General features: G+C 32.1%; 1 long non-coding RNA gene across 1 annotated transcript; it reads right to left on the reverse strand.

The window, feature by feature from the left end:
* Positions 1-253: 253 nt before the first annotated feature.
* LOC120083417 (uncharacterized) lies at positions 254-3,441 on the reverse strand. Its single transcript, XR_005483417.2, has 5 exons — positions 3,255-3,441; positions 2,814-3,133; positions 2,608-2,696; positions 1,290-1,490; positions 254-482 (listed from the first exon to the last, which is right to left on the reverse strand). It is a non-coding gene; the product is annotated as an uncharacterized LOC120083417 (long non-coding RNA).
* Between the last annotated feature and the right edge of the window lie 8,078 nt (positions 3,442-11,519).

The raw sequence follows: 11,519 nt of genomic DNA on the forward strand, positions 1-11,519 counted from the left end.
TCTATGACAATTTATTATGTCAACAAAGGATAAAAAAATTGACTTTTTCTGTCAATTAAACCTCTATATTGAGGTTGAAAATATGTTATAAAATTACATACATTAACATTTATTTATAATCATGGAATGCTATTCCAATGTCAAACAATACCTTTCATGACATATGTGAAATGTCAAAAAAATGTTTATAATCCTGGATAATTATTTGTTTCAATCCTATCATTACACCTATGTTTCCCTCCAATTTTGACACTTACAAACATAAATATGAACTTTCATATCTAACAAGATTGGTAATATTTATACAAAGAAACTATATATAAAGAAACTAGTAACTAAATTTTGGAAAGTTATTTACAAAGAACTAAATACAAGAAGTGTAACAAGTGTTACAAAAAAAAGTTTGGCACCATCCCAACAAAAATAACATAAATACATGACTTGCATGAGAGTTTCTTCACTTCAATAGATTTGTGAAAGACCTATTAAAAAAGACAACATTCATTTTAGAACTCAACCCAATATATCAATATCAACAATAATAATTATATTTGCAATGTTTATAATCTCTTAGCCTACACTCAAAGCAATCAAAACCACACTTTAATAAAATAAAGAGTAATAGTAACAAATAAACCTACTTTACAAATAATTAGCAGAGACTAGCCTGGGTGAGAAATAACTTATCAACAAAAACTAGAGGTTAAAAGTATGAATGGTGTCTTAATGTAATAGGGGAATAGAGGAGGAAAGCCTACTGTGAAAGGATAAATTAAGAAAGAGTAAGGAAGAAAGGCTTGTAATATATGGATTGACATTTCACCAAGACAACAAAACTGTTGATAAAAACTTTAAGGTGCGAATTTTATTGTCATGATGGTGCAAACTTGATCATTTGAAGGCAATGCCAAAACCATAGAAACAATTGCTATGGTTTCAGCTCTACCCTCTTTAAGGGGCAGGGCAATATCTATTGTTGTTGAATTTATGAAACTTCAAAATACCTTTAAGCTATAAGCAAGTGACTTAAATTAATTAGAACGACTGAAAAAGTGTAGAAAGTAGAATTTTATACGTCAGTTTCCTTGGCTATGCAAAACCAACAATCGAAAATCTTTGAGTTATGAACGATGAGTATAACCATCAAGATTTAAGTTGAATATCCATATTACATTTGGTTATATAACTTCTTGATTCATTCGATCACAACTTACAACCATCAACAATAGGTAACAGGACAACTTCAGTACTAAAAGTTTGCAAAATTTAAGGAGGTAATAAAGGGATACCTGAATATTGCAACAAACGTGGTTTTTCAAGTCAGGCTCACGAACAATGTACTGATGGCAATACCACAGTCGATACAGAACACATTCTTTTCATTTTTCCTATTGTTTTGATGATAAACACAAGAACCCAAAAAAATTGTTTTTCAAAAGGGAATTAAGCCAATCTGTTTTCCTTTTCTTCAAATAAATCTTGCATCCTACCTGCAAAATCCATATCCAAACAATTCAATTCATTGATGATTGCTTGTGAATAAGTCTAGTCTGCCAAATGATTAGAGAATCCAAACATAAACCAAACAATGCCAAATTGGGCATCCAGTAATAGAACAGATGAAACCAAAAAAAAAAAAAAAAACAAACTACATAAGCTACAAATTATGAACATGGTAACCCATAAAAAAAATAATTTCAGGAGAGACTTCTTCAGATTAATCTCCAACTTCTATACATATTATACTAGGAGCTCATGATAAGAATGTGACACACTTCTCTGTAAAAAGAGTAAGATACTACCTGAAACTAAAATTTTACTTTAAGCTAATTTACAACTCAAAGAATAAAAGGGAGAGATTAAGAACGAAAGCTCTTTTCCAAATGATTTTTCAATCCTATGACACATTACATAAAGTAAGGAATATATTGATTCACATTTCACCATGACATACCTGTTTTATAGCCTACAGCCTGAGTGAGAAAGGATTTGGAACAAAAACCAAAGGAAAAATGAAGTAAACAACTTCAGTTGAATATGGAAGGATCAAACAGACCCTTATTCTGTGCATAGTTTCAGATTAGGTTGGGAGCCAAAGATCTACAACATATACCATATTTTAAAGAAATTTATGGTATCTTTTCTCTTATGCATTAAAAAATTTGAAGATATTGCCAAAAATTTAACTCCATTAGTAACAGAAAGGAAAAAGTAGCAAATAGATGATAATCCCTCATGAGGACCTCCTGGATTGTAAATCATTTCCATAATTTAGGAACAAACAAGTCAATGAGTATAACAATATGTCGAAAACCAATAGTCAAAATGTTCAAAACGAAAGCCCGTTAAGAAAAAGGGAGAAACCGTACAAGAATAAAAAAACAGAGGAAGCACTTAAATCTCCTCCTAATTGACAGAAAGCGAACAAGATCTAACAGCTGAACTAAAAAATAAAAAATAAAAAAGAAGCAATGACATCGAAGAATATACACAAAATTCAACAAAAGGAATATCAAATATGCATGAGGTAGGAGTGAGAGAAGCCTAGGGTTTTGAAGGAGAAGAAATTTGAAAGTGGAAGTGGAAATTGAAGAAAAGAAAACTTACAGATGCATTGGCGAGTGGAAGTGTTGATATGGACTCAATTCCAAATATCTTGTGGATGTTGCTAGCTTTGTAAGACATTTGCTGGAAAACTAGGGTGTTGTAGTGAAAATATCAGTACAAATAACAAGTGAATACATTTAAAAAACAACGAACAAAAATGTATAAGCAATCTTCATGAAGACGCCGCCCACTACCCTAAAACTTACATAATTCTTCCCACAAATAGAGTAGGAGGCTGCTGGTGATTGGCGGTTCTGTGAATGGATGGTGGCGCGAGGATTGGTCAGAGAAGGGAGCTATAGCGACGGTCGTGGGCGACTAGCGGCGCTATAGCAAAGGTGGATCTGAGAAAGAGAATAACGCAGCAAAATTACGAGGACGTTTGAGATTTACCAGCGGCAGCGACCAGTCACCGATAATGCACGACGTTCTGACGAGGTTTTGTTGTAAACGAGAAGACCATCAGACACGGCGAACAGGACCGCCGCAAATGGTCAGAAAACGGCGGTTAGTCGAAGAATGTAACCTGCAAAATACGATGGGCCATACACATAACAAGTTGAGTACAAAAAGGGAGACTTCTTTTTCAAAATTCTCAGATTCTCCAACTAAAGGTCTTCATATTTTTGAAAAAAATAAACTCTCACCCAACAGGTTTCCACGGCAAGGACGGCGACAGGCGGTGGAATGGCTAAGCGACGGCGGGTGGTGGTGGGACTGTGCGTGGAGGGTTTGAGAGAGAGATCAATTGGTGGGTAGAGATGCACGGGACGGAGCCGAGCCGGGATGCTATTCTCCTCATTTTATTCTCAGTGAAATTCTCGGAGGCGCTCATGGAGAATCGGGATTACTTCTTTATATGAAACATTTGAATTTAAAGATAAATTACTCAAATTTTAACCTAAAAAGCTAATTAATTTTTTAGTAGAAATAAATAAATATAAATCAAATTATTTAAACATATTCATTAACTTTTTCAAAGAATAATCAAATTTGAAATTTAAATGTAATATTTATATAATAATAAAATTTGAAATTTAAATGTAATATTTATATAATAATATTAGATAACTATACTATATAAATATGTAAAAGCTAAACGGGCCGAGGCCAGGGCGGGAACCCGTCCCCGTCCCCGTTTAGTTCACGGGAAATTTTTTTCTCCACTCCCTCCCCTTCGAGCGGGGTCTTGGTACCTGTCCCCATGGGAAAATTGGACATCTCTATTGGTGATGGCCTTAAGTGCGAAAAAAAAGAATATTTTTATTTATTTTCTTAAACTAAATATATATTGCATAAATATTAGGCTAAATTATACTAAATGCTCATAAACTTTGTACTTTATGTCAAAATGTTTTAAACTTTCAAAATTTTAAAAAATGCCTTTAAACGGGCAAATGCAGTTAAAAAATATCCCAACCATTAGTTTTGAATGAAATACTGTTTTGTTTAAAAAATATCACTGAACTTTCAAAAGTCTAAAAAATAACCTTAAATTTAAAGAAAAATTCAAAAAGACCTTTACTATAAATATATGAATAGAAACTGTTAATACTCGTTTAAAAAATATTCTTGAACTTTCAAAAGTGGCATTAATACTTTTAGCCTTAAAAAATTTAAAAATGATCATATTGTCAGTATAATGATCAATTTGTTTGAAGACTTTTTGAGTTCGAAAAAAATCACTTCTAAAACAAATTATATAGATATCATCTTTTTTATATAAATACTCTCATTTTCCTCCAATTTGTCCAATTTTCATACAAATTTTATTACAACAAAATATACATTGAAGCTTAAGTTGAAACATAAAATCCCATAAAATTTCACAAAATTTCAAAATCAAAATCTTCTCTTAAAACTTACTGAATAACTAGTCAAATATAAGTCTGAAGCTCACCTTGGTGTGGTGCTTCCATTATTTGCTTTCTTTTCATTATAATTTATATATCTTAAATGAAGATAATTTTTTTATTAAATAAGATAATTTTTTTATTAAATAAATAAAGGTGAAACAATTAACAAGAAGGAGAGTAAGAGGAGAGAAAAATAGAGAAAGTAGAAAAATGTTAGGTCATAGATTGAAGTAGATGAAAGGGAGGAAATAGAAGAGGGAGGTAATGAGGTGTAAATAAACGGTAAGAGCATATTTAACTATTTTTTTAGTAAAAAGTTACTAATGCAACTTTTTGAAAGTTTGGAAGTATTTTTGCAACAAGGTATTAACGGTTTTTGCTCATATATTCATAGTAAGGGTACTTTTAAATTTTTCTTTAAGTTCAAGGGTATTTTTGAAAAAAGCACTAATGATTTCCATCCAAAACTAAGGATGGAGATATTTTTTAACTATTTTTTAAAGTATAAAGGTATACTTGGACCTTTTGGAAATTCAAGGGTATTTAATATTAATTTATTTTGGTTCATATAATTAAATTACATAAATTTAATATTAATTTCCTAAACATCGTAACTAATTTCTTTATAGTTTAAAACTAATATTTATTAAGCGTTATTAACATTTTTCCAATTTAAAATTAATTAAGATAACACCACAACTAGTTTTCCTGTTTAATGCTCTTTAATGATAATTAATATAGTCAAAGATTGATGACACCAAAAAATAGTCATAAAAGTTTTAAAATTCAAAGTTTCTCATCTTTTCCCACCAAAACTATTTTTTTTTCATTTTTCAATTCAATGATTCTAAAAACTTGTCGCTCTTTAACGACGGTTAATTCTAGTCATAAATTGATAGACACAAAAGAAAGTCAAAATAGCTGGAAACTTCCAAATTTTCATGTATTTCCTTGTCAAAGAGCTTTTTTTTTTTTTTTTTTTTAAAAAAAAACATTCAATATATGTTATTTTCAGTTGTAAATTAGTGGCACAAAAAAAGTTGTATTGAATTTCAAAAAATTAAAAAAAAAACTCCATTTTTCCTGCAAAAAAAACACGTGATTTTGGCTTTAGTGACTGTTTTTTCTCTTTTCTATCTACTTTTGCAAGCGTTCATGAGTCAAGAAAAGCCTAATTTGTTGTAGTGTCTGTGCAAATCAAAGGACGAGACCCCACTAACAAGAATTCATAACTCACTTAGGATTAAAACTGAGTCACATATGATCATCATGTGAAATATAATTTCATCAATTAACAAATTTACAAAGAGATTAATTATTTTTCGGTCTAGTTTTACACAAGCTCTTTCTATAGGAGACTTCCACTCACATGTCACCACATGAACGGTTTGGATCAAACCATTTGTAACTATTACAAAGTGGGTCGTGTACATATTGTCACTAAGATAAGACACCCAACCTTATCCATATACTATGGACCCTTAAGGTTATTTCTTGATCATGATCCACCTTATGTCAACTACATATTGTATAATACTACATATACCTTGGATTCTCACTTATTGGATAATATTACACAAAATAATAACACAAGATAAAATGATATCTTATTTTATTAAAATCAATAAATAGTTTATTTACAAAACTACGAACTCTAGGTATATAAACTCCAATACATATACTTACTCTACAAGAAAACACCCCTTTCTGACGCTTTAAATCGCTGGAAAATGGTAAAAAAAAAAAAAAAGTGTCAGGAACTCCCAACGACTAAATAGTCGTTGGACATTTGGTCGGGATATACCCATCGAGAGACCATCTCCCGACATGCATATACACATTGTCTAGAGTTGGGATAACTCCCGACGTCTCATGTACAACGTCGCAACTCACCCCACACAACATTCAAAATTCATAAACTTCCGCAAACAAACAAAAATGAATCTATAATCCTACAAAACAAAGAAAATCAACACACTTCCAAGAGTACATGTTCTCAACCTTAAACCCCCACAAACACACAAAAATCATAAGTTGAACTCCAAAAGAAAGATAGCTAATCTCAATCCATCCCACACAACATTTGAAATTCATAAACATCAACAAATAAACAAAAACCATAAAATGAATCTTATAATCCTACAAAACAAAGAAAATCAACACACTTCCAAGAGTACATGTTCTCAACCTTAAACCCCCACAAACACACAAAAATCATAAGTTGAACTCCAAAAGAAAGATAGCTAATCTCAATCCATCCCACACAACATTTGAAATTCATAAACATCAACAAATAAACAAAAACCATAAAATGAATCTTATAATCCTACAAAACAAAGAAAATCAACACACTTCCAAGAGTACATGTTCTCAACCTTAAACCCCCACAAACACACAAAAATCATAAGTTGAACTCCAAAAGAAAGATAGCTAATCTCAATCCATCCCACACAACATTTGAAATTCATAAACATCAACAAATAAACAAAAACCATAAAATGAATCTTATAATCCTACAAAACAAAGAAAATCAACACACTTCCAAGACTACATGTCTCAACCTTAAACATCCACAAACACACAAAAACCATAAGTTGAACTCCAAAAGAAAGATAACTAATCTTAAGTCATCCCACGCAACATTCAAAATTCATAAACTTTCACAAACAAATAAAAGCCATAAGATGAATCCTACAATCCTCTAAAATAAAGAAAATCAACACACTTCCGAGACTACATATTCTCAACCTTAAACTTCCACAAATACACAAAAACCATAAGTTGAACTCCAAAAGAATAATAACTAATCTCAACCCACCCCACACAACATTTAAACTTCATAAACCTCCACAAACAAACAAAAACCATAAGATGAATCTTATAATCCTACAAAATAAAGAAAATCAACCCACTTATAAGACTACATGTTCCCAACCTTAAACTTCCACAAACACACAAAAACCAGAAGTTGAACTTCAAAAGAAAGATAACTAATCTCAACACATCTCACACAACATTCAAACTTTATAAACCTCTACAAACACACAAAAAATTCCAAATTGAACTCCAAAACAAGTACAACTAATCTCAACCCACCACACATAACATTCAAATTTCATAAACCTCCACAAACACACAAAAACTCCAAAAAAAAACACATAAAAATCCAGTTATTTGGCTACCATAACTGCAGGATAGCCAACAATTCATTATCATAAAGCTACTAGTAAGACATAACTACTTTGCTACCATAACTACAAGATAGCAACATATTAGCCAACTAGATAATGAAGTAATCATACCTAATTCGATGGCCATTCTCTCTGTGATCGTATCATATCTTCAATCATTTTTTAAAATTTCTTCCATGATCTTCTCTCATTTGTTTTTTAATGTCATCGAGTTCCTTAATCTTCAATTGAGACTGTTCGACATTGGCTTTCAATTTCCTCACCTCCCTATTTTCCATTCCTTGAGTAAATGACGAACTCGATGAGCTGCTATTCCTCATTGACATAGGTTTAAGGCCCCAACCTAGGCCTTTTACATGACTGAGTCATCTACCTAAAATCATCTAAAAAATTTCGTTCCCTGCTAGTGGTTGGGAACGTTCTAGAGTGGGGTTGGATTGTAATTCTAACATTTTTTCTGCACATATTAATTAAGTGTGTAAGTACGAGTGACTGAACTTACAAATGAAAAACAAAATGAAAATAAAACAAATTGATTACATGTGCATCTTCAGCTGCCTGATTCACAAACTTGCCACTTTTAGAATGTGTTTCTTTAAATAGGTCAACACGTCCTACTTATCGACCTTGTTTTTCCTGTAGCTTAAATTGAATTTGCAGGAACAACTCCGATCTGCCTACATGATTGAACGGTAATTTCTATCTATTCTTTCTATTCGTCTCCAAAATTTCCTACATTCAAACAAAAAAAAATTAAAAGATATTCCATAATAGTAAATGAAGTAAATGATAGACAACCTTAATTATTATAACCTGAAATTCTTCACTTTGAAAATGGTCACACAAAAAATGTCTATCTTCTAATCTATTCTTAAGCTAGGTAGGCTGGTTAGCACGTGCTTGTTGAGAGTTGCTATGTCTTCTGTAATGTCTGTGTGAATATGCTCTAAATTCTTTGAACGAATTTTGCATTCGATGTTCGATAAAATTATTAAGTGTTTGGTTTGATAAATCAAGCACGAAATAAGGCTACAAAATAATTAAGGAATAATTAACATATATGATGTTTATGACAATCTAAAAAAAACAACTTATAAACTTACCAACAATTGACTCTTAGTCAATTCTACAATTTTTTTTAGAACGCTAGTGAAAGTATGACATCCTACTGGAAATGTAGATTTGACGGTAACACCAATTGCATTACTAAATCATACAGAATGTTAACAAATTGGCTTTTTCTCCCCTTTTTTTGATCACGATTAGAATTCTCCCATATTTTTTAACGTATTTTTCCAACTTGATGTTTTGCTAGTACTCGCGTTTCCTCCAAGTGGATGGAGAGCTACCATCTGAGGATTAAAAATTAAAAGAGGTTAGGATATATTTCAGTCAACAGAATGTGTGTACGATACTAACTTGAAGTATCACCTATAGAAGATATTGTGTGAGCATATGTCTCCATCTCCTGGAGTTCTTCCTCTACCTCATGTTTCTTGTTAGGGGTTGACATCACATTTATAAATACACAAAAAAGACAAAACAATATAAAATCAATATTAAATATGTGTAAACAGAGAAAGAGAAGTGAGTAGATACATTTAGTCATCATGGTCATCTAAATCAAAATATTCGTCAGCATTTAAACTATTATGGGGAGATAATTGCTCTTCATCATCATTTATGAAGTCACCATCAATATGCCGAATAATTGGTCGTTCCACAGCTGTAAGATCAACGTCGACTTTGCATAAAGTTACCTCTTCAATGGATTCATCCACTCGAACTCCACTGATAATTTCTAGTAAATCCAGTTGTTCATTTTCAACATCCCCCACTTTGGTACATCCCAAATTCGCTTATTTTGGACTACTTTAACATCTTTCAAATTGCTACCATATTTTATGTCGTTGAGGTAAAATATTTGTTATGCTTGAATAGAAAAAATGAAAGGCTCATCAACATGCCAAAAGCAAGATGAGTTGATTGATTTGTATCCTAAATCCACGTGTATCCTATTACTTTTGTCGATGTCAAACCATCTACACTTGAACATAAAAATACATCTTCTGTTTGCATATTGGAAATCCAATACTTCGTCTAAGACACCGTAGAAATTTTTATCAACACTTCCATTCCCATTTATCTCCCCGGCCACTCGGACTCCATTATTTTGTGTAGGTCGATGATTATCACACTTTACAGTGTGAAATTGTGCCCATTAACAATGCATCAATTGTAAGAGTACACCTCAGACGAAGGTCCCATTGCAAGTGAAAAAAAATCATCAGAGAGATCTTTCCTCTCACGCACTTGTAGAACCTGATAATTCATCATACGTTAAAAATGACTATAAGAAATGAATCACCTCTTAACTCCCAATGCTATGTACACCTGAAATCTGAACCAATCGAAAAATTTGTGTTGATGTCTTATATATAAGCAAGAGGCGCTTTGAGCTTCACGATGAATTACCTCAAGTGTTACTTAGAATTGATTACTAGAAAGTTATATTAAAGAATTTATCTTAGAAGTTTAAAAATTATAAAGTTTAAAACGTATTTGTGATAATATGTTATTTCTTTACAATTGTTGAGAATATACCAATATGCGATACGATTTTCCTTCATTGATAGTGTTTATAAAGTTGACGCATCTAATGATCATACCCTTTGCCCAAATAATTAAAATTCACCAAATATCTCATAATCGGGACTGTTATCATCAATCCGTTCATCTCTATTGAATCTCATTTCAATCCCACTTAGATATCGTGAACAAAAGTTCTATGATTCATTCATTACATATGCTTCAACTATAGACCCCTCAGGACGTGCTTTGTTTCGTACAAATTGTTTTAATGTTCGTAAACTTCTTTCAATAGGATACATCCAGCTGTAACTAACTGGACCCACCACTTTGGTTTCATATGGTAGAAGAAAAATAAGGTATACCATTACATCGAAGAAGGCAGACAGGAATATTTTCTCCAACTTACAAAGTATGAATATAATGTCTGCTTGTAGTCGGTTCAAATTGTTGGGGTTGATGCCCTAAATTTCGAAGGGTCCTATAGTTTGTAATTATAATGTACAAACATTTTAGTTATGGAAAGAAATATGTGATGATTTATTTAGTTGCATTAACCACAAACCAATAAACTAACATCCAAGGTTATCTTGTAGCTTAAACATGTACGTAGAGATATACGGGTAGATCATGTTTAAGTGATAATCTAAATGGTCTGTAATAGATGGATAAGGCTGGATACCTTATCTTGACAACACTATGAGTATGGCTCGCTTTGTAGATGTTACAATTGTTGTAAAGTGCAATAAATGATATGATCCTGATCATTCATGTGGAGACATGTGAGCGGAGATATTCTATATAAAGGAGATTGTATAAGACCAGACTAGACCACAAAATGTTTAGTCTCATTATATAACGCCGTTCAAAATTAAGACTTACATTTCACCAGGATGACCATAGGTAATATGACCTGAATCCTGAGTGAATTTTGAACAAGCCTATGAAGGCGGTCCTTTGATTTGTATGGGTGAGAACGACCAAATCATCGACTCAATAAACCTACCATTTCGGGGATTCGTCTAATTGGGGAGCTGGGAACACAGCTACATTGAAGGAGTTAAATCATTCTTCAATATCGGGGTAAGTAGATAAATTGTTCCCTTAAGGTTTGATTCCGGGGCTTGAACAATGTGGCGTCACACCTTCTCCTGACCTGAGAGGAGTTTAGTCATATTTGGACTATGATTTATTGTTCATCAGAGGGATCAGTGGTACTTCAAGAGTTAGATGTAACTACATGGGTAAAATGGTAATTTTGGCCCAGTTGTACTTA

Source organism: Benincasa hispida, chromosome 8 (assembly GCF_027475165.1).
Source record: "Benincasa hispida cultivar pf3 chromosome 8, pf3_genome.v1.1, whole genome shotgun sequence".
Taxonomy (NCBI): domain Eukaryota; kingdom Viridiplantae; phylum Streptophyta; class Magnoliopsida; order Cucurbitales; family Cucurbitaceae; genus Benincasa; species Benincasa hispida.